The sequence below is a fragment of the Antechinus flavipes genome, chromosome 3, assembly GCF_016432865.1.
Source record: "Antechinus flavipes isolate AdamAnt ecotype Samford, QLD, Australia chromosome 3, AdamAnt_v2, whole genome shotgun sequence".
Classification (NCBI taxonomy): Eukaryota; Metazoa; Chordata; class Mammalia; order Dasyuromorphia; family Dasyuridae; genus Antechinus; species Antechinus flavipes.
The window spans coordinates 523,001,948-523,029,515 of record NC_067400.1 but is presented as its reverse complement, the minus strand read 5'-3'; the positions used below and the strand labels follow the sequence as shown (position 1 = coordinate 523,029,515).

General features: G+C 42.4%; 1 protein-coding gene across 1 annotated transcript in view; it reads right to left on the bottom strand.

The window, feature by feature from the left end:
- The window catches only part of PDE2A (phosphodiesterase 2A), a 179,123-nt gene that overhangs the window by 76,205 nt on the left and 75,350 nt on the right, over positions 1-27,568 (bottom strand). The window lies entirely within an intron of this gene.

Here is a 27,568-nt window from a genome sequence, read left to right as displayed (position 1 = left end):
GGACTGTGATTGTTCCACTGAGGCAATAGCTTTCATGCTTGCATTGAGCTGAAATCTGGCTTCTTGGGACTTCTGATGTTCTTAGCATATTCTCTAGGGTCAAGCAGATCAAGGCTAATAATCCCTCATGTATTTGCATGAAGAATCATTTCCCACCTCCCTGCAAGTCTTCTAAACATCAGGCTAAACCTCCCCCATCCCTTTAACTGTATGTCAGAGTTTTCAGGTAACCTCCCCACTCTGGACTCAGTCCAGCTTGTCAGTGCCTTTTCTACCCAATGAGCTCTGATGAGCACAGAGTATCCCGGGACTTCCCTCATTCTGCAACCGATATCTCTTATAATGTAGCTAAAAGCTGAACTTGATTTTTTTTGACCACCAAGTCAGGCTGATGACTGAAATTGAGCTTGTGATCAAGCAAATATAGAAAGGGTTTTTCCCATAAGAAGTGCAGCAAATAATCCATGTTTCCTCACCATCACAAAATCATTGACAGCTAATAAATTCTTCATTCAGAATTGCATATGTTTAACCTATATCGGATTACTTGCCATCTAAGGGAGAAGGGATGGGAATAAGGGACTGAGAAAAATTTAGAACCCGAGGTTTTTCAAGGGTGAATGTTGAAAATTATCTTTGCATGTATTTTGAAAATAAAAAGCTATTATTAAAATAAATAAATAAATTCTTCATTCATTTATGGTCACTCCTCACATGTTGTCCTGGATAATTCCAAAAAACATTAATTAAAAAAAAACATACTTAGCCCCTCCCTCCCACCCCCTCCAAAAAAAGTTTGGCTTTGGCAGGAAGTCTAGTATTTCTTCCCTGGGTTGATTTCCTTCTTTGCTTCTGAGCCTCCAACAAACCTAGGTTCACCCCATTTCAGGGGTGTTTAGAACCAAAGGGAGGGTAACATCGATCAGAGTTATGTGTGCCTCAGTGTGTTTATAATAATAGAAAGGGGGGAATAAGCATTAATATGGCTCCTATTTTATGCTAAATGTTTTACAAATATTTTCTCCTTGGACCCTCATAACAACTCTGTCAGGTAGAAGGTATTATTAGCCCCAGTTACAGGTGGGGACACTGAAGCAAAGATCAGGTGACTGATTCAAGTCACACAACTAATGAGAATCTGAGATCACATTTGAACTCTGATTTTCCTTACTCCAAGCCCAGGGTTCTATCCTCCTTTCCCTCCTAGGTGCTATGTATATGTGGGTTTGTCTTGGAGTGTGGTCCAGGTCACCAAGGTTCCCATCCAGCATACTTTATTCTTTATTCCAGTCTCCTAGCAAGATGGCTCAGGGTGGGTCTCAGGAATTTTAATTAAGTCTTACATAATAAAGTTTAGGGAACTATGACAAGAAAGTCTTCTTTCATTCTTGTGTCTAATGCTCCTTCCCAGGTAGGTGATCTCTAAATTTCACTACCTTTTTTTTTTTTTTTTTTTCATCAATGAATAAACCAGTGGAAATCAGCTCTTGGGGAAAAGGGAGCATGGAGTCCGTAGTAACAGGGAAGAGAAATCAGGGCTAGATCAGCTCCTAAGATAAGGTAGGCATAAAGATCATTTGATAGAAGTATGTATGTTTAACCTAGAGAAATCTCAAGGGAGACATGATAGCTATTTTCAAGTACTTCAAAGGCTATCAAGTGGAAGATAGATTAGTCTTGTTGTGTTCCGGGCCCCAGAGGGCAGAACCAGGACTGTAGGGGAGAATCTGCAAAGAGGCAAATTAGACAGTAAGAGGAAAAACAATGAGATGTATCCCAAGGGGAGGTTTGCTGCCTCCAGACTTGGCAGATTCATGGAGGTTTTCAAGCAAAGGCTGACCACTTGGATGTGGTGTAGTGGGGATGGGACTAGATGATCACTGAGGTCCTTTCCAACCTTGAAATTCTGTGACTCTGTGATGGCAAAAGGAAGAGGGTATTACAGAATCATAGACTTTCAGAACAGAAAAGGATTTCGGAGGCACCTAGTAACCATTACCTGACCAACAAACCATCATCCAGCCTCTACCTGAATACTACATGACAGGAATCTCATTACTTCACAAAATAATCCATTTTTAAACAACTCTAACCATTATTTTTTAAAAATCAAATTAAAATCAGCCTCTCTGTTATTACCTCCCCCTATCCATCCACCCCCGTTGGGCCTCTAGAGACAAACTAATTCAATCTAATGAGACCTCAAGGGCTACAGGTCTGAGCCCAAGAAGCCAAGCTGGTACGGGACCAGGAAAATCCAAGGGGCTAGAGAATCTTAAATTAGAGCTCTTGGGAATTTATAAAGAAAGTCTGGGTCTAAAGAAGATCTGGTGACTGAAAAGTGACAATAAATTGTAAAGTATTAATATGCTATTTTTAGAGTGTCCAGGTCAAAGAGTATGCCCCAGACTTATATGAGGCATTGCGAGTTGATCCCAGAACCTTTCCTGGAAGAACTGAGGAAGAGAGTTTCTTCTCTCACTTTCCCCCTTGAGAAAAGGTCAATACAAAGACTTCTAATACCTAACTGGGGCAGGAGACAATGAGAGTTAAGTAACTTGTCCAGGGTCACACAGCCAGTAAGTATATAAGGCTGTATTTGAATTCGGTTCTCCTGACTCCAAGGCTGGTGCTCTATCTATTGCACCACCTAGCTATGCTCAAATGTACTTTAAATACAAAAAATTACAAGCAGATGTTAAAATTTTACTTTGAAATAAAAATGTTTATACTGTCATCTCTAATATATTCAAACACATTGTGTCAATTGATGCAGTTTGGAACTTCAAGGTATTCTTAATAAAGGACCTTCAGGAATAATTAAAATATGTAATAATAAAGTATGTAATCCTTATAGAACAAATTATAAAAGAAAGAAATGCTCCAGGTACAGTTTGGTTCCAGAGATCTTTCCACAGCCAGGAAGGAGACTGGATTTGAATTCAGGTCTTCCAAACAACAGGCCCAGTATTCTATCTACTATATCATCTAGCTACCTCTACAATAATAATATAATTAAAATGATATCATAATATAATATATTAATAATATAACATAATAATACAGTAACACTAGAGGAGGAAACGAATGATAATCTAAATTTTTACTCTTCCAAAATTATATATTAGGCCCTAAATAAATGTTAATAAATGAATAAATATTGTTTTTACACAAAAGGAGGTATACTGTTTCTTTTTATGTACTGAGGAAAGTGGAGTCCATGAGGGAAAAAAAGGAAGGAGCAGGGACTGCTTAGTTTGGAGAAAATCAAATTTGGGGTTAGTGGGGAAAAGATGGAGAGAGTCATGACAGCTGCCTTCAAACATTTAGAAGAAGGATTAGATCTTTTCTGCTTGGCTCCAAAGAACAGAATTAGAAACAATGGGTGGAAATTATAGGGAGGCAGATTTCAATATAAGAAAAAGCTTCCTAAAGAAGAGCTCTCCCACAATGGAGATAGATAGATAGATTATAAAGAGACAGAAAGATGGACAAATAGATAACATAGAGATGATAAAATAAAAATAGATAGGTAGATACATAGACAGACAAGCAAATATAGAAGGACAGACAGATGAACAAATAGACATAGAGATGAGACCGGGGTGGGGAGGGGAGGGAGGCAGAGAGAGGGGGAGGAGAAGGGAGCGGTGGAAGAGGAGAAGGAGAGGAAGAATGAGAGAGGGAGAGGGAGAGGGAGAGAGGAGGGAGAAGGAGAAGAAGAGGGAGAAAGGAAGGAGAAGGAGAGGGAGAGGAAGAAGGAAAAGGAGAAGGAGAGGAAGAGAGGGAGAGAGAGGAGAGGGAGATGGAGAGAGAGAGAAAGAGAAAGGAAGAGGGAAAGAGGAAGAGGGAGAAAGGGAGAGGGAGAAGGAGAGGGAGAAAGAGAAAGGGAGAAGAAGAGAGGGAGAGGGAGAGAGGGAGAAGAAGAGAGGGAGAGGGAGAGAGGGAGAAGAAGAAAGGGAGAGGGAGAGAGAGATCGATCATTTATTAAATGTTTGCTATGTGGTACTAGGAACTGTGTTAGATCCTGGGGATACAAATACAAAAAAAAGTAGACTGCATCCTGTTCTCAACGAGCATTACATTTGAATGTGAAAAAAATAATACAAAAAAATGTGCTGAAACACTGGGGGAAGGAAAGGGTATCCATGCAGGGTCATTTCGAGAATAATGTGGCAAATATCCTGAAGACCTCAGCCCTTGTAATACAAGGCCAGAAGTTAACTTTTCAAGCCCAGAGGAGCCTGGAGGGAGGGGGGGTAGTTTAATTTTCCATTGGAGAAGACATAGTCAGAGAGTAGGGCAGGTCCCTCCTTACTGGAAGTGTCCAGGAAGAAACTGGTTGATCACTCATCACCATTACACAGTAACATAATACAAAGGGGGTTTCTACACTGGGAGAGTGGTGGGAATATATGCCTTCCCAGATCTGAGATTCATGGGTTCTCTGTATGCCTGTTGGATTGTCAGAAAGCCCAGGACTGAGAATAAAAACAAGGATTCAAGGTTCCCAGAAAGTCAGATGTGACAGAGGTGTGGGGGAGGAGGATGAGGAATATTTGAATGATGGAGAGAAGAAAAAGAGAGAGTTGACAGGGGAAGGAAAAACACAAAAAATCTAGCCTTAGGGCTAAGGCTTTGAAGAACCATCTGCTCCCAGATCCTTTTTCAAAATTGTGTCTAGCTTCCCTGAACCTCAATTTCCTATCTATAAAAATGAAAAGGTTATACTAGATGTTCTCTAAGGCTCCATGGCATTCTATGTTCTATGTTTTAATGACCCTTCCATTAATAACATTCTGAATTAATTTAAATAAGACCCCTTACAGATCTCTCTTTCCTAAGGCTCTCTCCAGCTCTCACATTCTGTATTCCCAGATTCATTTTTAAATGCCATAAGTCTGAGGATCTTTACCTACAGCCCTTTCTTGGCTTCCACAGGAGTTCAAGCTTCACCTATGAGCTAAAGTGTAGCGATGGCATCCTGGTCTCCAGACTCTTGTTTTTTTATTCTTCATCTGATTTACAAGTGATTTTCCTAATTCACAAGCCTTTTCATTTTAGCTCCCCTATTAATTGCTTTTTGAGTTCCAAATTCTATCTTTCCCTTCCCCTATTTCCTCTCAGCCCCTTACTGAAAACCTATTTTTCTTATTTGACTTCCATTCCCTCTCTTCTCCTGGAACCTTTAACTTCCTCCATGTTGTTGCCCAGTTATTTTTGTTTTAGTAATGTCTAACTTTTCCTGACCCCATTTGGGGTTTTCTTGGCAAAGAAAACTCTGGTTTCACTGCTTGTCTAGAGCCCTGGATTTGGAGCCAGAGGTCCTGAATTAAAATCCTAACTGCTATTTATCATTATGTGACAAGTCCCCTGGCTGTCAGTTTTCTCATCTGAAAACTGAGGAGGTTGGATTAAGTGATCTCCCTTTTAGCTCTAAACCTATGATGCTATGATGATGCTTTTATAACCAAGGTCTTTCACAGCCTAAGTCCATATTGTCTTCCCTGCATATCTTCTATATTCCAGACCAGTTCTCTTATACTGTATTGACATCCCTCACATGTGTTCTTTCCTCAGGGGATTACAGGAAACTGACTCTGGAGTCAAGAGGGACTGAACATGCAAACCTTCAATTGCTCTTTAAATGGCAAGTGACTCTGTTTCCTAAGCTGTAAGAGTAAAAGTTTGGAGATAGTCTTTGGGGTCCCTCTCAATTCTAACATGATTTGATTTTCTCCATCTACTTAATTGTTTATCTTCTTTCAAAATTCAACTCAGACCAGAACTGTCTTAAACTTTGCCAATTTATGATGCCCCTATAAATGATAGAAGTAATTAGATATGAAAACACCAACTTCTATAGTTTGTTAAGAGCTCCCAATTATTTTTAAAAAGAAGGACAGAATGCTGGAGGAAGAGTAAGATTGTGCTGACTATAATGATTACAAAATAAGGGAAAGATATTTTACAACATTTAAATAAAACATTAATTGCTCCAGTGTTAATTAGTAACATTTGTACTGTTATTTACAATAGTACTTCATTGCATTATATTGCTCAGGATGTAATTCCAACTTGTAAAGTAAATTAAGATATCTATCATAAAATATGTCATATAAAATCATCCTTGGAACACATAGGAAGAAAAAACCAAAGCTCGGTTTAGGTACTACTAGATCCAAGAAGTCTTCTCTGAACCCTTCCAGCTTCCTCTGTTCTTCCATTTCTTCTTCATTTTTGCCTGTATTTTTCCTTTGCCCTTAAAACACTCTATCATACTTATTCTTATCTATAGTGAAAAGGAAAGAAAAGGGGACAGGGAATCAGGAAAAGCTTGGGTTTAAATCCCAAGAATGACTCTACTTTTGTGACCAAGAGCAAATTAGGTTCCTCATCTGTAAAAATGGAGCCAATACTTGTAGAAAGGCAGAGTGAACACTAGAGTTGACATCAGGAGAGATTGAAGTTTGAATCCCACTTCAGTTGTGTGATCTTGGGCAAATCACTTGCTCTCTCCTCATCTGTAAATGGGAATAATAATATGCACCTCAAAAGATGATTGTGGGGAAATAAAATTATTATTATCAAAATTATCAAAACTTTTATTATTTGTCACAGAATATCAGAATTGAAAGGGTTTCTAAAGACCATTTGGTTCAACCCACTCATTCTGCAATGAGGAAACTGAGGTCCAGATAGGGGAAGGGGCATACCCAAGGTTACACAAGAAACCAAGTGGGGAGGCAAGATTTGAACTCAGATCTTCTGATATCAACTTCATCCCTTCTTCTGCTTTGACACCCTGCTATCCATTGTCCTCCGTCCTGTTCTTGGAACAAACAGATAATTCCTCAGCAAGGTGACAGCTGTTCAAACACTTCAAGATAGTTATCAGGTATTCCTTCTGCTCACCAAGCCAGACATCCTCAGTTCTTCCAACTAATTTTCATGTGGTATATGTGAAATCAGGGGCATCCAGGTGGCACAGTGGATAGAGAGCCCAGCCTGGAGTCAGAAAGACTCAACTTTCTGAGTTCAAACCCAGCCTCAGATACTCACGAGTTATGTGATCCTAAGTAATTTAACCCAGTTTCTCTCAGTTTCCTCATTTGTAAAATGAGCTGAAAAAGGAAATAGCAAACTATTCAATATCTTTGCCCAAAAAACTCCAAATGGGATCAGGAAAAATTAGACATGACCAAAAAAAAAAAAGACTAAGCAACAACAACATGGATGAAGTTAAAGGCTACAAGAGAAGAGAGGGAATGGAAACCAAATAAGAAAAATAGGTTTTCAAGAAAGGGCTGGAGGGGAAATAGGGAAAGGGAAAGAGAATTTAGAATTCAAAAATTTTAAAAAGTCAAATGCTAAAAATTGTTTTTACATGTAATTAGGGGGAAATAAAATATTACTTAAAAAAGAAGGGACTGGGGGTTCAATATAGGGAAAGGACAAGGTGGGGCAAGGAGTCCTAGAATCTCATTCAATCTCATTCAAGTATGGTTTCTGGGGTTCACAGTTATAATAAAAAGATGGTTGGATTTAGAGTGACCTGGGCTTTAGTTAATATCAGTCAGTCAATAAGCATTTATGAAGCACCTACTACATGCTGAGCATTGTATTAAGCACTGGAGATATAAAAAGGACAAAAGGTAGTCATTGCTTTCAGAAAGCTCACAGTCTGATAGGAAAGACAATATGTAAACAATTATTTATGGAAAAGCCATCCTGTTCATCTGTGTGAGAAAGGAGGGATAGGAATGGGGGAAAGAGGGGAGAAACTCAGTTGGGTTGGAGGATCACACACCTGGACCAGATTTTTTCACAAAGAGAGCAACGGGCTAGGGGCTGTAACTTTAGGTAGGAGTGGTGTTGGGTTGGATGGGGCTGGTTTAGCCCCAACAAGGAGGAGAGAGCCCTGATTTCCTAAAATGAGGAAATCAGTCTCTATCTCCTTCTCTCTTGTCCTACATTGTCTTTCATTCCTGGCCCCAGTTGCCTCTTCTACCCAGAGTTTCACCTGGGCACCTCTAGCTAACCAAGGTATTGGAGGGGTGTCATTTCCATGGATCTCAGCCTCCTCAAGACAAGTATTCCAACAAATGCATCTAAAAACAGGAGTTTGTTCTTAGACGGACAGCACAGCTCCGGGCCACAGAGGTAGAGCAAGGTGGCCTGAAAACACTTGCCTAGTGTTCAAATGATCTCTGTATTTCTTTCCCCAGCAGACAGTGCAGGCCACAAAGGCAGGGGCTAGGTCTTCAGTATAAGTTTAAACTCGTTTACATCTAAGTTTTGCCACATGCCCAGGACTGAACCCAGTGTTTTCCATCCTAATAATAGATAACAGGCATTCCGAATGAGAGACAAAGCATGGGAGAGTGGTCAGAACCACAATCTGAGAGGAAGGAACCCAAGTTGAAGTCTTTTTGCTACTGTTCATTGCATCATTTGGGGCCTTTTCTCCCTTCTGAGAGTTTTTCTAATTAGAAAAACTGGGACATGGAAGGGAATAACCAGTTAAATAGAGCCTACTATGCACCAGGCACTCTGCTAAGCACTTTTTAAAAATGAGGAGTTTAGCTGAATGATCTCTAAAGTTGATTTCAGATCTAGTACCCTAGAATAGTGAGAAACACACACAATACTGAACATGGGCAGGAGGATTTGGGTTCAAATGACATTTTGATTTAGGCTGATGAGAGATTAAAGAGAGAGGGGAAAAGATCAGGCTGGGAGTCTGGAGGTCTGAATTCTAGACATCAACTCAATGTGTGATCTTGGATCAGTTCCTTCATCTCTCTGTGGCTCAAACAAACTCTTCCTTGTATTACTCACAGGCCTGATATGTGGGTCAATTGACAAGAAAAAAAAGGGAAACCTATAAAGCCAAATTCATTCTGTGAGAGATTCTCAGCAGAGCTTTTGAGGATTTTCGACTCTTTTCTATGGCTTGTGGGAAACCACAACAAATTCCTCAGCAGGCAAGAGATGGGTTCAAAGATGGCCTATAGGAAGGTGACTCTGGCCCATGTCCAGGATGGAGAAAGGGAGAGAGTAGAGGCAGGTAGAAAGAATGTTGAGCTTGGAATCAGGAGACTGTTCTTTAAATCTCACCAGTACTATCTGCCAGCTGTGTGACTTGGGCAAATCACTTAACCATTCAGAACTTCAGTTTCTTCATCTAGAAAATGAGTATAATAATGTCAGTACCACCTGGATCACAGGGTTGTTGTGAGACCCAAATAAGATGAGATATATAAAGCACTTCGAGGCAGGGAAGGAGGGTGTATTTACATAGCACCTACTATGTGTCCGGCCTTGTAGAATTTTAGGTCATAGGTCCTTCTTCTGAAATTTGAACTCTGTTTTCTTCAGATCTGTGGCACATATCAAACAGTTCCCAACTTTCCTCTCTTGTCACAAACACTTAAGACAGAGCAGCAATTTCTCCTCAAAGTTCCCAGAAACCCTGAAGGTTCCCCCTCCCAGGTTTATTTGTTTGTTTAGTTGGTTAGTTAGTTATTCATCCATCTACCTATCATCCATTTATTTATTTATTTGGACTAGGTGAAAAAGACCATTCTTTGCATCAATCGCTTTCTAGCCTTAATCACTGAATGGGTTCAGCCTCAGTCAAACTGAGACCTGTTAAAGACCTGTTAAAAAGGCCAAGGTCTCCCATTGCATAAAGGGCCATCTTCAGTCATCCTGTTCTATCCTGCCCCTGGACCCAGATGGTTCTGGAGGGGAAGGTGAGGCAGGTGACCCTGCCCAGCCTCCCTCACTTAAATCCATTTCACCTTCATGGTTATGGCATCACCTCCCTGATGTCGTGGTCCTCTTCTACAACAAAGAACAAAAAAAACCCAACTATGTATTGGGCACTGTGTTAAGCACTTTAACAAATATTAGCTCATTTCACTGGCAAAGTTTTAAATCTTAAGGTTCTATATATGTCAGTCATTATTATGAATGTCTGTGAACTTTGAATAAAAGAAAATGTGACATTCCTATAACCATCATCAACTCCCACTCCCTGCTTGAGTTTCCCACTGAGTGTCTTGCTATCCACATATAAACTTCACCCTATATTGGGCTCATTATCTCCCTTAAAACTTGTCCCTCTTGCTGAGGCCCCTGTCTTTTTTTTTTACTAGTCTTCTCACTCCCAGATTTGAACACTGAGGATTTTCTGATTCCTTAAAATTCCCTCACATCAAAAGCCTGACAAGTCCTGTCCTTTTTTCTCCTCCAATATTTCTGCATCCACCTCCTCTCCAGCCCTATGGCCCAAATCCAGGCCCCATGTCTTCCTACCAGAACTGCAGTCTCCTAACTGACCTACCTGCCTCCACTCACTCTTTCTTCATCCTGGACATGGGCCAGAGTAACCTTCCTACAGGCCAGCTTTGACCCCATCTCTTGTCTGCTCTGGAATTTGTTGTGGCTTCCCACAACCCATAGAAAAGAGTCCAAAATCCTCAGGCTAGCACTTGAGGCTCTCCACTGTCAGGTTTCTCCAGCCTCACCTCCCCCTGCTCTTCTGTGTGCGTCTCAGATTCAGCTGGGCTAGCCTCTTCATTCTCCCACACATCCAGTCAAGCCTTCACTTGCATTATTCTTACTTATTAGAAAGTCCTCCCTCTCCTTTTCTTTAAATCCTCCCCAGCTTTTAAAGTCCAGCATGAATCTCACGTCCTCTATCATCCTTGCCTATCAATCTCCTCTCCTCCCCCTTACCCTTGTCTGTATCCCTCAATAGATCCTCCCTTTCCTCTTAGAATTTGTTGCCCAGTTTTTCTGTCTCCTTCCTGTGAATCTTTAATTCCAAGGATTGGCACTGAGAGTCATATCAGCACCATGGAGAGTGTCAGACCCACCTTAGCCTGGCTTGACTAAAAATTATGAATTCTCTCCTTGTGTCTTTGTGAGATCTAGGGTCAAGTGTTTGAGGCTCAGTATAGTCTTCAAAGTTCAGTTTGGAGTTAAGGCCAGTGCTAAGGCCAGGGTCAGGGCTCAGTCTGAGGTCAGGTCCAGGCACTCTATTAAGGATTAGAACTAAGATTCAATCTAAGGCCATAGCTTAGTCTAATTGGGGGATCAGTTCAGCCTGGAGTCAGATGACAATCTACAGCCAAAGTTAAAGGGAAACAGAATCAATCTATTGTCAAGACTCAATCTACTATGGTCCAGGGCTCAGCCTGGGTGGAAATAGAGAACTCAATCACCTTGGGGTCCATTAAGCTCTTTCCCGATTTCTGCCCCTTCCATTATTCTCCTGTGTAGTCCTAAGCAGCTGTCTAGTGTCTAGCACTAGCACTTTCCTGGCTTAAAAGCTACTGACTGAATTCTTATTTAGAGCTGCAAGAAGTTTATTAAATCAAATTCAGCAGCTTATAACTGATGAAAATGGTGCTGGCATGTCTTTCATGTAAAGTTATTAAACACTCAATCTATGATAAATGCCTTCTTTTCTCATTGTACACCGGACTCCCTTAGGGCAGGTCTGCTTTTTTCTTTCCTTTAGCCCACAGCATATTGAACATAATAAGTATGTATGGATAAGCAATATATTGCATGACTATCTTTTGCCTTTCTTTATATCCCCAGAGCTTTGCAGAGTAACTGGCATATAACAGTCAACTTATAAATGTTTATTGCCTGCCTGAGTGACTTTGAGAAGATCCTTAACATTCATCTACATCTCAGTTTCTTTATTTTAAAATGAAGGGGTTGGACTCATTGGCTTCTCAGGTCCCTTTCAGGTCTTGTAGAGTCCTGCATTTGGAGTTGGGAAGACCGAGGGTTAAATCCTATCTCAGATACTAACTGTATTATCATAGGCAAACCAGCAAACTCTCTAAAACTTAGTCTTATCGTCTGTAAAACTGTGATAATAATCAATACCTACATCATAGAGCTACTGTGAAGTTCAAATGAGCAATATACTTTGTGAAGCACTTGGAAAACTCTAAATGAATGTCTATGATGGTCTGTTATAATGATGTTCTCAGAACCCTTCTAGGTCTAGCAGCCTGCATTTGGAAGCTCTTTCTAATTATAACATTTTATTTTATGCTTAATGGTCTAAGGTCTCTTCCCAATCTAATGTTCTATGATTTTAATAATTCTCCTTGCCCTCTCCCTCAACCTGAGCCTTCCAGGTTCCATGAAGACATGGGCTTCGGTTGTTATTCCAACAGGGCTGTATCTCCAGTCCCTTAGTCACACTGGAGACACATGCACTGTAGAATACACCCGGGCCACCTATGGATTCATCACCAACAGATGCCTTTCCCTTCTTTTCGCCCTCAGTGCCTCTCCCCAAACTCTGCTCCTCCTTGCTCCTCAAACCACTATCACCTCTCTTTGGGAATCCTTCTTCAGCAGCCCTAGCTTTATTCCCCAGTCTATTGACTGATGTTGCTTGTAAATCCGTGATTGTCTGCCATGATAAACATGCATCTCATATGCTCCAGCCCTTCAAAGACTAGGGACCTGAGGACAGAGTTGTGTCTCCTCTTCAGATCAAGAACTCCCTGAGAGCAGAAGCCAAGTCTTTCAGCTTATGTTGGAGTTTTCCTGATGAAAACAAAAAAGTCACACCTCTCCTTAGGTCTGTGGCAGGGCTATGTCTCCTCATTCCCATCCCCATCGGGATTTCCTATGGGTGGGACAGTATTTCTCATTGACTAGAGACTCTCTTAGGGAAGGATTTGGGCTTCCCTTTCTTACACAAAGTCTTCCCTAAGAAGTGAAGAGGAAAGAGGAGAAGGAAGAAGGAGACAAAGTCAAAGAAAGAAAAGGAAAGAAAGGAGAGGCAGGAGACAAAGGCAGAAGCCAAGGGGAAGCAAGGAGAAAAGGAGGGAGAGGAGGAAAAGGGAAAGGTGCCTGGCAGGCAAGTGTAGAGTAAAAGGGAAGGTGACCTCATTAAGCAGAAAGGAGGCAGAAAAATCTTTATAAAAATACATTGTTATGGGATTCTGGGGAGAGTTCCACCTCAGGGGACAAGGTAAGTAATCTCTCACCCTTAGATGCTTATTTGAACCACTTCACTGAGAATCAAATCATGGAATCATAGGGTATAGAGCTGAAAGGTGTTTCAAAGACCAACTATTCTGCCACCATCATTTTATAGATAGGGAAACAGAACTCCAGGAATAGAAGAGACTTACCTACTAAAATCCAGGAGTAGAGCCTAGATTGGATCCTGGAGTCCTTTCCAAAATATTCTGAATTTTTGACCAACACATTACCTCTCTTCAGTAGTTTCAGAAGAAAGAACCAAAGGAAGGAAGTCAGGCATAGGAAAACAGATTTAGAGCAAACATAAGGAAGGACTTGCTTATGAGGAGAGCTTGACCACATTGGAACAGACTGCCTTAGGAAGAAGTGAGATTCCTGTCACTGGAGGTGATACAGCAGAGGCTAGAAGGCCAATATAGGAAAGCTATATATAGATGGCAGCCTTAAGAATAGGTGAGGGAGAATGGTGGATTTATCCCACCCTAAGAGTCTGCAGTTCTGTGACTCATAGAATCATAGATTTAAAACTAGAAGGGACCTTGCAGGTCAAATAGCACAATCCTCCCCTTTTACAAATGGGCCAATAGGAGTGACTTGACCAAAGTCCTATGGATCAGTGGCAAACCTGGAATGGAAACCCAAGTCTTTTAATCCCAAACAGCATTCTCCTTCCTAACTGCCTCATCCTGACTCTTTGACTTGTCCAAAGATTATACAGCTAGCTAGCAAACATCTGAGGCAAGATTTAAAACCAAAAATCCTGGGCTCCAGCCCAGTGCTTTAAACACCATCACACACTCACTCCTTCCCATCTGAGACAGACATGGCAATGCAGGATGCAACAAAAACAGAGCCAGCAATAAATACCAAGTTAAGGAATAAGAGTTGCATGGAATAACTATATTCTAAGAGACAAATGGGGAGGGAGGAAAAGGAGGGGGGAGAGAGAGAGTTAAGATACTAAGTAGGGTGGGTTCAAGCAGAGGATGCCATTTCCTCTAAACAATCCAGGAAGACTTCCCAGAGGAAATCTGATAGACAAGAGAAAGTCAGTTTGGAACTACTGGAGTGAAAGTGTGAATGGGGAAGAGGAAGGTATTTCAAGCATGTGAAGCTAAGAGAAGGAGAAGTGGGGAGAGGGGGAGGTTCAGAAATGGGAAAATGAAAGGATTTTGAATCTCCTTCCCTGGAGGATTTAAAGACCCTCCATAGCACAGTAGAAACGCTAACCTGGGATTCAGGAGGCCAAAGATCTGATCTAGCTCCTGTTTGCATTCACTGTGTAATGTGCAAAACATTGCTCCTCTCTGAGCCATCACAAAATCTGCTTTGGGAGGATCTCTGACAGTGTATGTTCTAAGATCTCTTCTGGTTCTCATATCCTGTGTTCTATTTTCTAAGGTACCTCTCTGCTCTAACATTTTTCATTCTATGTTTTGAAGCCTCCCCCTGCTCGATGTTTTATGTTTTAAGGTCCACCTCCACCCCACCCCCACAGCAGATATTCTCAGATCCCCTCATCAGCTCTGACAATCTATGTTCTAAAGTTCTTCACCAGCTCTGACATTTGGTGTCCTGTCGGCGCCTTCCAGTTCTGACAATCTATGTTCTAAAGTAGTCTTCCCTACCAACTCTGATACTCCATGTTCTAAGATTCTCACTCTAATTTTCAGTTTTGACATTCCGTGTTCTAAGATCCCTCTAGGCTATAAATATGAGTCTAAAATTCTAAGACACAGTAAGGGGTGGATGCAAAGGAATGGATAAAATGCTCCCTAAAGCTCTTTCCCCCTGCCCACACCTATGACAGACAAGTGAAATTAGGATAGATTGCTTCTCAGCCCTCTACTTCCAATTTAGGTAAGTCAGGTCTTATAGTATAAGGCAGTGGGGATAGGGGTGAGGGAGCTGGATTGTTCTATAGCCCAGTAAACACGGAAACTGTGGCAGCTTCACTTAAAGAAGAGGGAGGAGGGGGGCCTGGACTTGGGCGTCTGCATTACCGCCACCCTGTCAGCTGCTTATTGTGATGCTTTCTTATCTCTGGGTGCAGCTGGGGTGGAGACAGCTTGTTCCCCGGCTCTGAAAGAAGCAGCTTTCTCCTACCCCACCACCCCCCACTGTCTACCCACCAGGAAAGCCAAGTAAGAGTCTTCCCCCTCATCTTGCTCCCTCCTCTCTCAGCTATCTTTCTCACAGGCTTCAAGACAAAGGCTGCCACTCACCTCCTCTGGGAAATCTGCCCTGACCCCTTCCATCTCCATACTTCAGATGCTTAGAGCAGAATCACAGACTGGTATAACTAAAAGGAGCCTCATTTTGAAGAAGGGGAAACTGAGGCCCATAGAAAGGAAGGGACTTGCCCAAAATTATTTAATATATTTGGGGCAGAGCCAGGTCTAGTATATACCTGAACTCAATCTTCCTACTGAACCTCAACATTTCCTTCCCAGACTCAATTTTCTCTTCATTCACTCATCTCAGTCTTGTATGTCCTTGAATGACCCTCAAACCAGAGACTTCCAAAGGAGGCCTGTGAGCCCCTCACCTCAAACTGGAGGGAGGCTGAGAGCAGAGCTGAGCTTCTACTCTCAAATGAGAGACTGCTTTTGACTACGAGCCATGTCTCCTCAAGAAAACGGGCTTGTCTCTCCTTCAGCCTAGGAGCTCCCCATCCCTGTTTCCAGTCTCATGGTTCCCTTCGCTCCAGTAAATTCCTTCAATTCCTCTGCAAACCTTAGCTAATTACTATTTACACAGGAAATAATTGGAAATAACTTGGTGGAACAATTATATAGCACAAGGTAGCCGAGCTGGGAAAAACTGGTCAGTTCTCTCCCTTCCTCCTTACTTTAGCAGCCCTATCCCAGTCTTTCTTGCCTCATCTCCTTCCCTCAGGGTCTCACAGAACCTGAGGGATGACCTGTTTTGGTACCATGCGTAAATCTTACTGATCCTAAGAAAGGACAGAAAATGTATATTAGCACCATGCAGAAGCAGCCAAGCACTAACACGGTAGAAATTGCACTATACTTGTAGTTGGGAGATCTTTGAATCCTGGCTGTGGTAGTTATTCATCAGGTTAGTCTCTTCATTTGTAAAATGGGAATGATATTAAAATAACTGGGGGTAAGGAATGTGTTTTATAAACCTCATAGAATTATATAAATTATCCATGTTGGTTCCTACCAACCTACTAGACTAACTACCTTAAGGGCAGGGACCATGTTTAATTGATTATTATTTTCTCCACTGAATCATAGAATTTCAAAGTTGAAAGAGCCTTATGTTATCTTCTAACCAAATCTACACCTGAAAAAAATTCCTCTACAACCTCTCTGAAAAGTGGTCATCCACTTGTATTTATTTGTATTTCCCTCCTAATGAAGGGAAACCTACTACATGCTAAAATAGCCAATTCCACTTCTGGATTGCTCTTATTATTAGGGAAGTTTTAAAATTACATCAGGCTTAAATTTACTTCTTTGTAAATTGTTTCTACTTCTACTCCATAGGTCCAAAAGGAAGTCTAATGTACCTCTTCCCTATGAAAGTCCTTCAGATATTTGAAGACAACTTTCTTGTCTCTGCTGAGCCTTCTGTCCTATAGGTTAAACATCCCCAGTTCCTTCCTGATGTGAATTCACTGCCCTTCTCTCTCCTAGATGTTCCGTTCTGGATGTTCTCTGTCTTATCAGTGTCTTTCCTAGAATATAATACACAGAACTGAACATGATACTTTGAATGTGGTTGATTACCTCCTTATTCCTGAAAGTTAGGACCTTATCAAAGTAGCCCACCATTGTGTCCTTGGCATTGAGCCCACTAATATCCAAATCTGTTTTCAGATTAACTATCCTTTAGCCACATCTTCTTCAACTTATATTGCAAAGTTGATTTCTTAAACCATTGTATAAGATTTTACATTTATGCCAATTAAAATATTACTCATTTCATTTAGCCCAAAGTTCCTGCATGTCAAAAAAATTTGAACACTCAGTCTTTGAGTGGTAGCTATCCTTCCAAATTTTGTATCATCTGAAAACATGGCACACAATACATCTAGTTTTTTTTTTTTTAACTCAGATCATTGACAAAAACATTACATAGTATGAGTATGAGAAAAGATCCATAGGGCAATCCACTGGGAATCCATTTCCAAGCTCATATCAAACCTTTAATATCTTCTTTTTGGGTTTGACCATCCTACAAGTTCAAATCCAAGAAAATATTATTTTTGTAGCAAGGAAAAACATTAAATAAATAGAATAACAAAAAAGAGAAAATATTAGTTGTCCTGTTTTGGGCATAAAGAAAACCCTGGGTAGTTGTATGTACAAATGAAATCACTACTGTAACATGCCTCCCTCTATGCCAGCCTTATGATGTTTTCTAAACTACTTATCTCTTCTCTATTTCTATGTTCTGTGGTATATTCTGATGGCAAAATCCCTTCTATCTCTGTCTTCGTTGATCCTTACAGGATCACAGATGTAGAACTGAAAGAAACCTTGAAGGTCATTGGTCCAACTTCCTCATTATTCATGTGAGAAAACTGAGACTGAGAAAGTTTAAGTGACCCTTCCCTAGGGTCACACAATTAGTAATAATCTTATGCAGAATTTAAACTCATGTCTTCCTGTCTCCAGGTCCAGGATTCTATCCATAATGCCAGTCAGTGATAACAAACTCAATTAGAAACAGGTGGCCAGTAAGTCATATATAAGGATCCCTGTAGATTGCATATTGACTAAGTTTTAAAATGTAATATTATCTATGTTATATTGTATTTTTATTTATTTTGTTAAATATTTCTCAATTATATTTTAACTAGGAATGTAGTGAGGGCATGTGGCCTATTGACCATGTTTCCATTTCTGCATTATGTTATCTACTGCCTTTATTCAAATATTCCCCCATGCTTTCCCACTTTTATTCCTAAATTTCCTAATATAAATATATCTTCTTAGTATACAATGATATTCTAACTCAATCCTTACCTTTGCTTTTTACATTTATTATTTCTTTGTTTTGCATAATTTCACATGTGTCTTCTCAATGGGGGAGAGGGAGGGAAAAGGAAGAAGAGAGCGCATCTGGAACTCAAAAGTTTTAAAAACAAATGTAAAAAATTGCTTTATATGTAACTGGAAAATGATATATATGTGTGTGTATGCTCATATATACATATAAACAGAAAAAATATATGTGTGTATATATATATTTGTTTAAGTTTTTTTTCCATTTAATATATTTGTTTAAGCTCCTTTCTAGGCTCATGGTTCTTGTCCCACTAAGCTTCAGTGATGTCAAATTTGCCTACTTGTTTTTGAATTTCTAGTTCATCTTACTTGTCAGCCACACTTTGTGCATGTGTGAATAAATTTCTCAGGCCATGCACCTTTTTACTGGCTCTATTCTTAGATTTTATTTCCTGTGAATTTCTGGGTGTTCAGTGGTATAGTTGATATACATATTCATCTTTTTTCCTCCTTATTCTTTTTTCAGTTGAAAGCATTTTGATTAGGCTTGCAATATTCCAGGCAAATTAATTCTTGCCAGAGCTTTTTAGGTGTATTCCATCCCTGACCAGAAGCTTGTCCTTCCTGTATTTTAAACCAGGGTCCAAAATCCAAACTGCATTCCAGACACCATCTTAGTAATCCATGCTTTACTTTTAAAATGTATTCTTCTCTTCTTTTTTAATTTTTTTCTCAATTACATGTAAGCACATTTTTAAAATATTCATTTCTTTAAAATTTTGAGTTCCATATTCTCTCCCTCCTTCACTTCCTCCTTTTTTCTCTTCTTAATCCCTTGCCTTTGAAAGTCAACAGTGGTGAAAACCCTGCCTCTCCCCCTGCAATCTTGAGTTTCCTGCCTGAACAGCATAACCTTTAGCAATACTTTTAAGGCTCCTTCTGGCAGTATTATTTGTAAGCACATGAATCATGACAAGTGGGTAGTAGCCATCCAATTGCACAAGACTGAACAGGGAAATAGATTCTAGCTCCATATAAAGAACTTGTTTTGGAGCAGAAGTGTCCCATGATGGGACAAGCTGCTTCAGGAAGAAATAAGCTCTTCACTACTGGAGATCTCCACATAGAGGTCCCTTCCGTCTGTGCTGCTCCAATTTTCCTGAACCACTCAGAGTAGCAGAGAGTAGAGTCCTTTCTCTCCTATAATCCCCAAAGACTTTCCAGGGAATTATGGAAGAGAAATGACAAGGAGCCAATTAGGTTCTGAACTCTGCTAAAAACATTCACATAGAACCGGAGAGAGATTTATTAGCCTGTTAGCCAGACCAGAGATCAGCCTCCACTCCCCCTAATCTCAGCTCTTTCTTTTTCTCTTCACTCAAGGGGGAAATCTTATTCCCATATACCTGTCAGCTTATGGAGTAGTAGAAGTTGTGGTGGGCCTTCAGACCCCTCTTTCCTTTCTCCATAGGGATTCACTGAATACAAACCATGCTTCCTCCCCCATCACACACACACATACACACACACACATTCACACACACACACACACACACAGAGCATCTGGTGGCCCACAAGACAAAGAGAAGTACAGAAAAAAAATAAGAATTGTTTCTTATTTTTTAATTAATCTCCTTACCTTGTCAAGCCTAGAAATTCAAGGGCCACTACGGACCTAGTCCTACTCTAATGGACCCAGGAGCTTTGACCTACTCTGTTTTCTACCTAACCTACCTGACCCTCATTAGGTAACCTGGAGGCCCTGAGTTCACAAGACCTAACCAAATTAATGCTGAACTTAATAAGAACACTCCATCAGCATGACCCACTGCAGCTCAGAACTCCTGAGCTCGACAGCCTTACCTCCTCGTTCCCCCATAACTTGGATGACTAGAGTTACTCCCTTAAAGAGAGCCCATATAGATTCATGAAACTTCCTTCTCCTCGACCCCCATCAGCCTTGCACTCTGACCACAGAGAACCAGTTATCCAAAAAGCACAATGTATATGTATGTATGTGTGTGTACAAATATCACACACTGATTTATTCACACAATGAGACACGCCAAGACCCAGACACACGTGCACACAGAGAGCTATCCACTCTGATCTCTACACAAAGTCATACATCCCAAAGCACACACACATGACCTTCACTAATCCATTCACAGAACAAAGAATATGTCATGTTTGCTGTAGTTAAGTAGTTTTTCAGTCATGGCCAACTCTTCATGACCCCTTTGGGGGTTTTCCTGGCAAAGATACTGGAGTAGTTTGCATTTCCTTTTCCAGCTCATTTTACAGATGAGGAGATAAGACAAACGGTCTTAAATGACTTGCTCGGGGTCACACCGATAGTGTCTCTTAGGCTGGATTTGAACTCAGGAAGATGAGTCTTTATGACTTCAGGCTCAGTGCTCTGTGCCCCATCACAGCCATGCGCCCTCCCACAAAGCTGTACCCAGCAGTGAACATGTGCACATGAACACACAGAATCACAGAAGCTCAGGGCTCAAAGGGAGCTCGGAGATCCAGTCCATGCCCTCACTTTACAACGTTAAGGTGAATGTCTTTGTGAAGGTCCCATGGCTAGAAGGTAGCCAAGTTGAGATTCAAACCCAAGAGCTCTAATTCTAAACCCAGTGCTCTTGCCATCACGCCACATTTCCACCGATGAGATCCTCACCAGAGTCCCAAGAGGGACTGTCGTCTCCATTTGGCAGATGACAAAACTGAGCAAATGGAAGAAATGGGATTCCATGAGAAATCTTGTCACTCCAAATCCAGTGCTTGTAAGGGCTGTCTTAACTCATCTCTGTCTCTCCATCAACCAGCAAGGTGTATACACACACACACACACACACACACACACACACACACTCCAAAACACTTATAGACAACATTCCCTCCAGCTCTATTTGGCAGCATCTTCTGCTTGGCCCTTCCCCAGACACAGATTGGGGGAGAGAGTAAATCGGTGAGAGGGGAGATATTTGGGAGCTGGGTAGAAACAGGAAGACAGATACAGGCAGACAAACAGGCAATCAGGAGTGTGATGCTCAGGGTTGAGGATACTGGAGAGTGGGGGTGGGTGGGGATGGTGGGTAGGGGTAGGGGTGGAGGGGGTGGCTCCCTTCCTTGGGACCAGGCTCTAAACCAGTAATCAGAGACTTTGCCCCACCCAGGGAATTTCCTTACTGCCCCCTTGGGTTTTGGGCATTGCTCCTATTCCAAGCTGGGCTGCAAGAATGTGACAGAATGCTTGAGCAGTGTTATAGTTCCTAATAATAGTCCTTTATTGGCTTGGGGGGAGGGTGGTTCAGGGGGATGAGGCAGTGCAGGATAAAGAATTGGAATCTGCTGTGTTCTAAACCCTTTCTGACATTCACTTGGCCCCACCCTCCAGGATTTCACAGAGGTCATTTCATGTATCCCCCTCCCTCCAAATCACAGACTCTCAGAGTGAAATAGGGCTTTGGTCATCTAATTCAGGGGTTCTTAACATCTGTGGGGTCCTGGAGTCGTCTGGCAGACAGGTGAGGGCTACAGACCCCTTTGGGTTTTTAAGTGCATAAAATAAAATACATAGTATTGCAAGGAAAACCAATTACATTGAAATACAGTTATTAATTTTTTTTAAACTTTGTGGACACTAAGTTAAGAATTTCCCATCTAGTTCAATCCTTACATGAGTAAGTATATCTTCCTCCGATAGACCTCCAGGACTGGAGAGCTCACGACCCCTTTGCACTGTGAGGAAGTGTTTCCTTCCATTAAACGTAAATCTTACTCTTTGCAACCTGAACCCACTGCTCATGTTTCTTCCCTCTTTGGACAAGCAGGAAAAGTCAGATTTCTTTTGTCCACAATAGTCTTTCCAACATTTAGAAAGAGTGCCCCCCCCCCCCAAACACACATATACATATTCTTCTCTTCTCCAAGCCAAGCAACCCTTGTACCTTCGGAGTATAAATTCCCAAGGACTGCTTTTGATTTTTACGTGTCCAGTCACAGCACCATAACTGGTTCACAGAAGGGGCTTAATAAATGCTTATTGAGTTAAATTTAATTTGTGATGCATCTCCAGTCCCCTCTCCACCCTTTTCTCTTGTTAATGTCTTTCCTAAGATGTGATGCCCAGAACTGAATATAATATTCCAGATAAGGTCTCATGAGGGCAAAGGACTGTGGGACTATCACCTTTCCTGCCCTGGACGCTAGGCTTTTATTAATATAGTCAAATATAGCATTGTCTCTTTTGGGTGCCTTGTCATACTGTGACTCATTCCAAGCTTGCAGCCCAGTACATACCGCCCTCACCCTGACTGTCTCCCATTACTCCTAATCCTGGGGCCTCTGACTACCATCCCAGGAGGAACAAGTATCCCCAAGATTCCTGAGTCTCAATCCTCTCATTTTACAGAAGGGGTGCGCTAATCAATGGGCCCACAAAAACACTGCCTCCCATCTGTCTGTCTCGGCAGCTTGTATCTGTGTCTCTGCTTCTCTCAGGGTCTAACTCCCAGTATTCCATTCCAGATTCTTTCCTGCATGAAGCTAGGCTTTTGTTTAGCCCAGACTGATAAACTGGATGAACAGTCATTCTCCCCACTGACTCTCCATTCCCTGGCTCACTGTCTCCTCATCTCTTCCCTGCCTCACTCCTCCCTGGCTCTCTCCTTCCTCCCTTCCCTTCATCCTCACCTCCTCCCTGGCTCTCTCCTTCCTCCCTTCCCTTCATCCTCACCTCCTCCTTGTCTCTCCTTCCTCCCTTCTCTTCATCCTCACCTCCACCTTGTCTCTCCTTCCTCCCTTCCCTTCATCCTCACTCCTCCCTGAATCTCTCCTTCCTCCCTTCCCTTCATCCTCACCTCCTCCCTGAATCTCTCCTTCCTCCCTTCCCTTTATCCTCACCTCCTCCCTGGCTCTCTTCTTCCTCCCTTCCCTTCATCCTCACCTCCTCCATGTCTCTCCTTCTTCCCTTCCCTTCATCCTCACTTCCTCCCTGGCTCTCTCCTTCCTCCCTTCCCTTCATCCTCACCTCCTCCCTGGCTCTCTCCCATCTCCCTTGCTCTCTCCCTTCCCTGGCTGGCACTTCCCATCCTCCCTTGAATGACTGGGACATCTGATGTTATTTGCCTTTAGGGGCCCAAGCACAGCAAACATCCGGAACCTCCTGCTAAGCCCTTATCGAGCTCTCAGCAGGCTGGGCAACAGCATAAGAGCCATTTCCTGAGCACATGTGTCAGGCCCGGGACTTCTGTGTGTGAGATGTGGGAAAGCGTGGCTGTGTGTGAGAGGCAGGCTGGTCAGTGGGAGTGGGAAGCTCTGGGGGAGTCTCTGTGCGGATCTGGGTCTGGGTGTCAGATGTGTAAGGGACTGTGGCTGTTCTTCAAGTCCAAGCCTTCACAGTGTGAGTGCTCATGACACAAATGAGTGTAACCATGCTATGTATCTGTGAGCGGCTCGCTGCACGCTGTCTGGCTGTGCATCTCTCTAGAGCTCATATGCATGACTGTGTTATATAATACAGCTATGGCCGAACAATACACGTTTATGGCTGTGTGATGTATAGCAGGGACAAAAGGCTTTTTTTTTTTTAAATCAAATGAGTTCACTTTTTTTCTGTTTTTTCTTCTCATGATTTTTCTCTTGGGTTCTGATTTTTCTCTCCCAACATGATTCATAAAGAAATGTGTATTTTAAAAAAAATTTATGTAGATATATAACCAGAAAATAAAGAAAATAATATTTAAAAATCAAATGATGAGAAATACATTTGTGACCCTGAAGTGAACGGTTTAGAGTTTTGCTCTTGAGGTAACTTTGGCCCTCTTCAGTTGTTATTGTTGTTCAGTCATGTTCAGTCTTTGTGACCCCATTTGGGGTTTTTTTGGCAGAGAGACAGATCCTGAAGCAGTTTGCCATTTCCTACTCCAGCTTATGTTACAGAGGAGGAACTGAGGCAAACAGGCTATGAAGGACTGTGTGTGTGTGTGTGGGGGGGGAATCACAAAGAAGGAAACTGAGGTCCTAAGAGTGATATGACTGGCCCAGGATCACACAATTACTGATGTTTGTACGTGTGACTCGGGCGGCTGAGAGGTCTGTGTCCAGCTGTGAATTCTGTGTATCACTTGCTATAGCAACGGAATCTGCACGTAAGTCGTGTTTAATAAATCCTTGTTTGTTGCCTGAGTGTCCACATGAGATTGTGGGTAGGTGTGTGCTATCATGCATTACTCTACATGCCCCAGCCTGGGGACGCCATACCTCACTGCGGTGAGGGGAGCCTGACCCCAAGCCGTTCCTGCTCACCCAAGTCCCTAGTAAGAGTCACCATCATAGCCAGAGTACTTTAAACCTTGTTTCAGCTTTAAAACATCTGGGAGACAGGTTCTAGTATCATTTCCCTTTATAGATGAACAGCAAGGAAGAGACTCAGGCAAGATCTGAACTCAGATCCAGCGCTCTCTCCACTTTGATATCTAGCTGCCTTGTTGATTTGCCCACAACCCAGTCCTGGGTCACCATCAGCTCCCATTATGTACTAGACACACTCCTGCGTCACCCTCTGAGGCTCTAGAAAATGGGACAAAGATCTCAATAACCTCTAAATTCAATGCAAAATCCTCTGGCATTCAAACAGTCTTACCATTTACTCCCTGCCATGTACTCTGAAAGTACATAGGGTGTAAGGATGATCCAGGGTCAGGACATGCAGCAGAGACAATTGCCTCAGGCTTCAGGTACTAGTATGATGGCATCAGCCCCCCCCCTCCCCATCACCCACCACCGTCTTTTCTTTTCCTCCCCTTACATCCCAAACCATGTCAGGCCAGGCTCACTGTTCTTCCAGCTCTTGTGTGGCTAACGGGGTTATTCTGTTTTCTGTGAACAAATTTGGTCTAATCAAATGAAGCTGCAGGGGCCCAGGGCTGCAACCAAGGCCATGGCCAAAATCACTGGAAAGAGAGAGGGAGAAAGAGAGACAGAAAAGGAGACAGAGACAGAGAGAGACACAGACACAGACACAAATACAGAGACAGAGAGAAAGAGAAAGAGAAAAAGAGAGACACCCACAGAGAGACAGAGAAAGAAAGATGGAGAGACAGAGAGATACCAAGAGAGAGAAAAAGAGACACACAGAGAGAGACAGACACAGACACAAATACAGAGACAGAGAGAAAGAGAAAGAGAAAAAGAGAGACACCCACAGAGACAGAGAAAGAAAGATGGAGAGACAGAGAGATACCAAAGGAGATAAAAAGAGACACAGAGAGAGAGACAGAGAAAAATAGGGAGACAGAGAGATAGAGACAGAGATAAAAAGAGACAGAGATAGAGGAGAAGAAGAAGAAGAAGAAGAAGAAGAAGAAGAAGAAGAAGAAGAAGAAGAGATGCAAAGCCACATGTATTGAGAAGATAGAGACATAGAGTCATACGAAGACAATAGGAGGAAGACTGAGGGAGAAGGGAGAGACAAACAGAGAGGGAGCAAGGGGGAGCCAGACACTAATTGGTTATCTTCAATTGAGTTATTTGTATGTTGTCTCTCCACTTAGACTGTGACATCCTTGAGAGCAGGAACTATCTTTTCCCTTAGCCCAGTATAATTCAGGGGTCCTCAAACTTTTTAAATAGGGGGCCAGTTCACTGTCCCTCAGACTGTTGGAGGGCCAGACTATAGTAAAAACAAAAACTTTGTTTTGTGGGCCTTTAAATAAAGAAACTTCATAGCCCTGGGTGAGGGGGATAAACGTCCTCAGCTGCCACATCTGGCCCGTGGGCTGTAGTTTGAGGACTCCTGTAAGTAGATGCTTAATAAACACTAGATGATTAAATGACTAATGGAACTAATTCCTTTCCATTACCCAAACCCTCCTCTCTCTGCCCCATTGCTCTCAGGGATCCTTTCTGGACTGATGAGAGATGGGAGGTGAATTCAGATTTCTTTTTAGCCTCAGGCTATGGACCCTGATCCCACTGCACCCTGGACATTTGAATTCCAGTCCCTTCCCAGTCCCCAGAATATGGGAATTCAGGGTAGTTCTGTGTCTGGGTCATAACATCTCATTCCTATGTCATGGGAGTTAATTCCCTCTAGCCCTAGTCCCAAGGGGCACATACCCAGAAGGGACCAGAAATCTCTTCTTAGCATCTTCCTTACTCTGGGAAATGGGACAGGGGGTGTGGCTGGAGCTGAAGGAGGGAGCCACAGATGCTATCCAAAGACACACACCATTCCTCCACCATGACCACACACTGCATTATCTGGGGCCATCTCCCTTCATCCTGCTCTATATCTGGCTTCTGGGCCCAGATGGCTCTGGAGGAGAAAGTGACACTGGTGACTTTGCACAGCCCTCCCTCCCTTAAATCCAATTCACTTGGATGTCGTGATATCTCCTTCCTGATGTCATGGTCTTCTTCGAGAGGAAAGGTCAAATAAAAACAACAAACAAAACAGAGACAAAGTCACATATGTCAGCACTCACAATCCCAAATACTATCATACACCATCACACAAATGACCTTGTTATACAAGTCACAATCCCTCTTGCACATAAAGCATATATACATCTACCTAAAGTACTGCAAGATTCACAGATGGACACAATGTGCAGGTCTCGGTCCTGTGCTCACTGCCCCCCCCCCACACACACACAAGAAGCCCCACACGCTCAGCCCTACACTCCCAGCTGGCTCAGGATCCAATTCTTAAGAGCGGCCCTGCGACAATGGGCTATTGCCCGTGTCAAGGCTGTTTCCTGTTGTTGTTCAGCAAGAGGCTCAGGACAGCCCGTGTTCCCTCCAAGGATTTCCTGAACACGGGGCCTGTTCTGGACTCCTCACCACCCAAAGCCCCTTCCCTTCCCTCTGCCACAAAGAGAGGCCCACCCGTATTCTATCTACCCCTCCCAGCAGGCTTCCAGCCCAAGAAGCCCTGAAGGATCCTCTCCCTTCTATCACTTTGTCAGTCCTGTACCCCCCATCCTCCACCTCAACAAAGTCCTAAGCTATCCCACACTGTGGAAGGCCCTGCCCTCGGGGAGCCCTTAGTATGTGAGTGAGTTGTGTGTATATATGTGTGTATGGAAGGCTGAGGAGACTCAAGGAGGAGAGACAGAAGGAGCCAAGCTGAGCCCGGCCTTCAGGAGGCTGAGTGCAGGGTGGACTTCAAGACACAAGCCATCCTATCAGTGTTAAATCTCCTTTCTTACTCTAAGAGCCTTGGAAGCTCAGAGGGTTCAGCGAGGTGAGGAAGGGTCCCAAGAAGTGGGACAGGCCTTGAAGGAAATGGTTAGCCCTCATCTAGTCTCCTGCTCATTTCTGGTACCATATTTGAGGAAAATTATTGATAAGCAATAAAAGTTCCCTGTGGAACATCTAGGACAGTGAAAGGGCTGGCAGCTGTCATCTTGGGGTATTTGAAAAAACTAGGGAGAACTTTGCCTGGAGGAAAAAAACTTGGGGTCACACAACTAAAGAAGGAAAGAAACAAGCTTCTATTAAGCTCCTACTGTGTGCCAAGCACTTTACAAGAACGATCC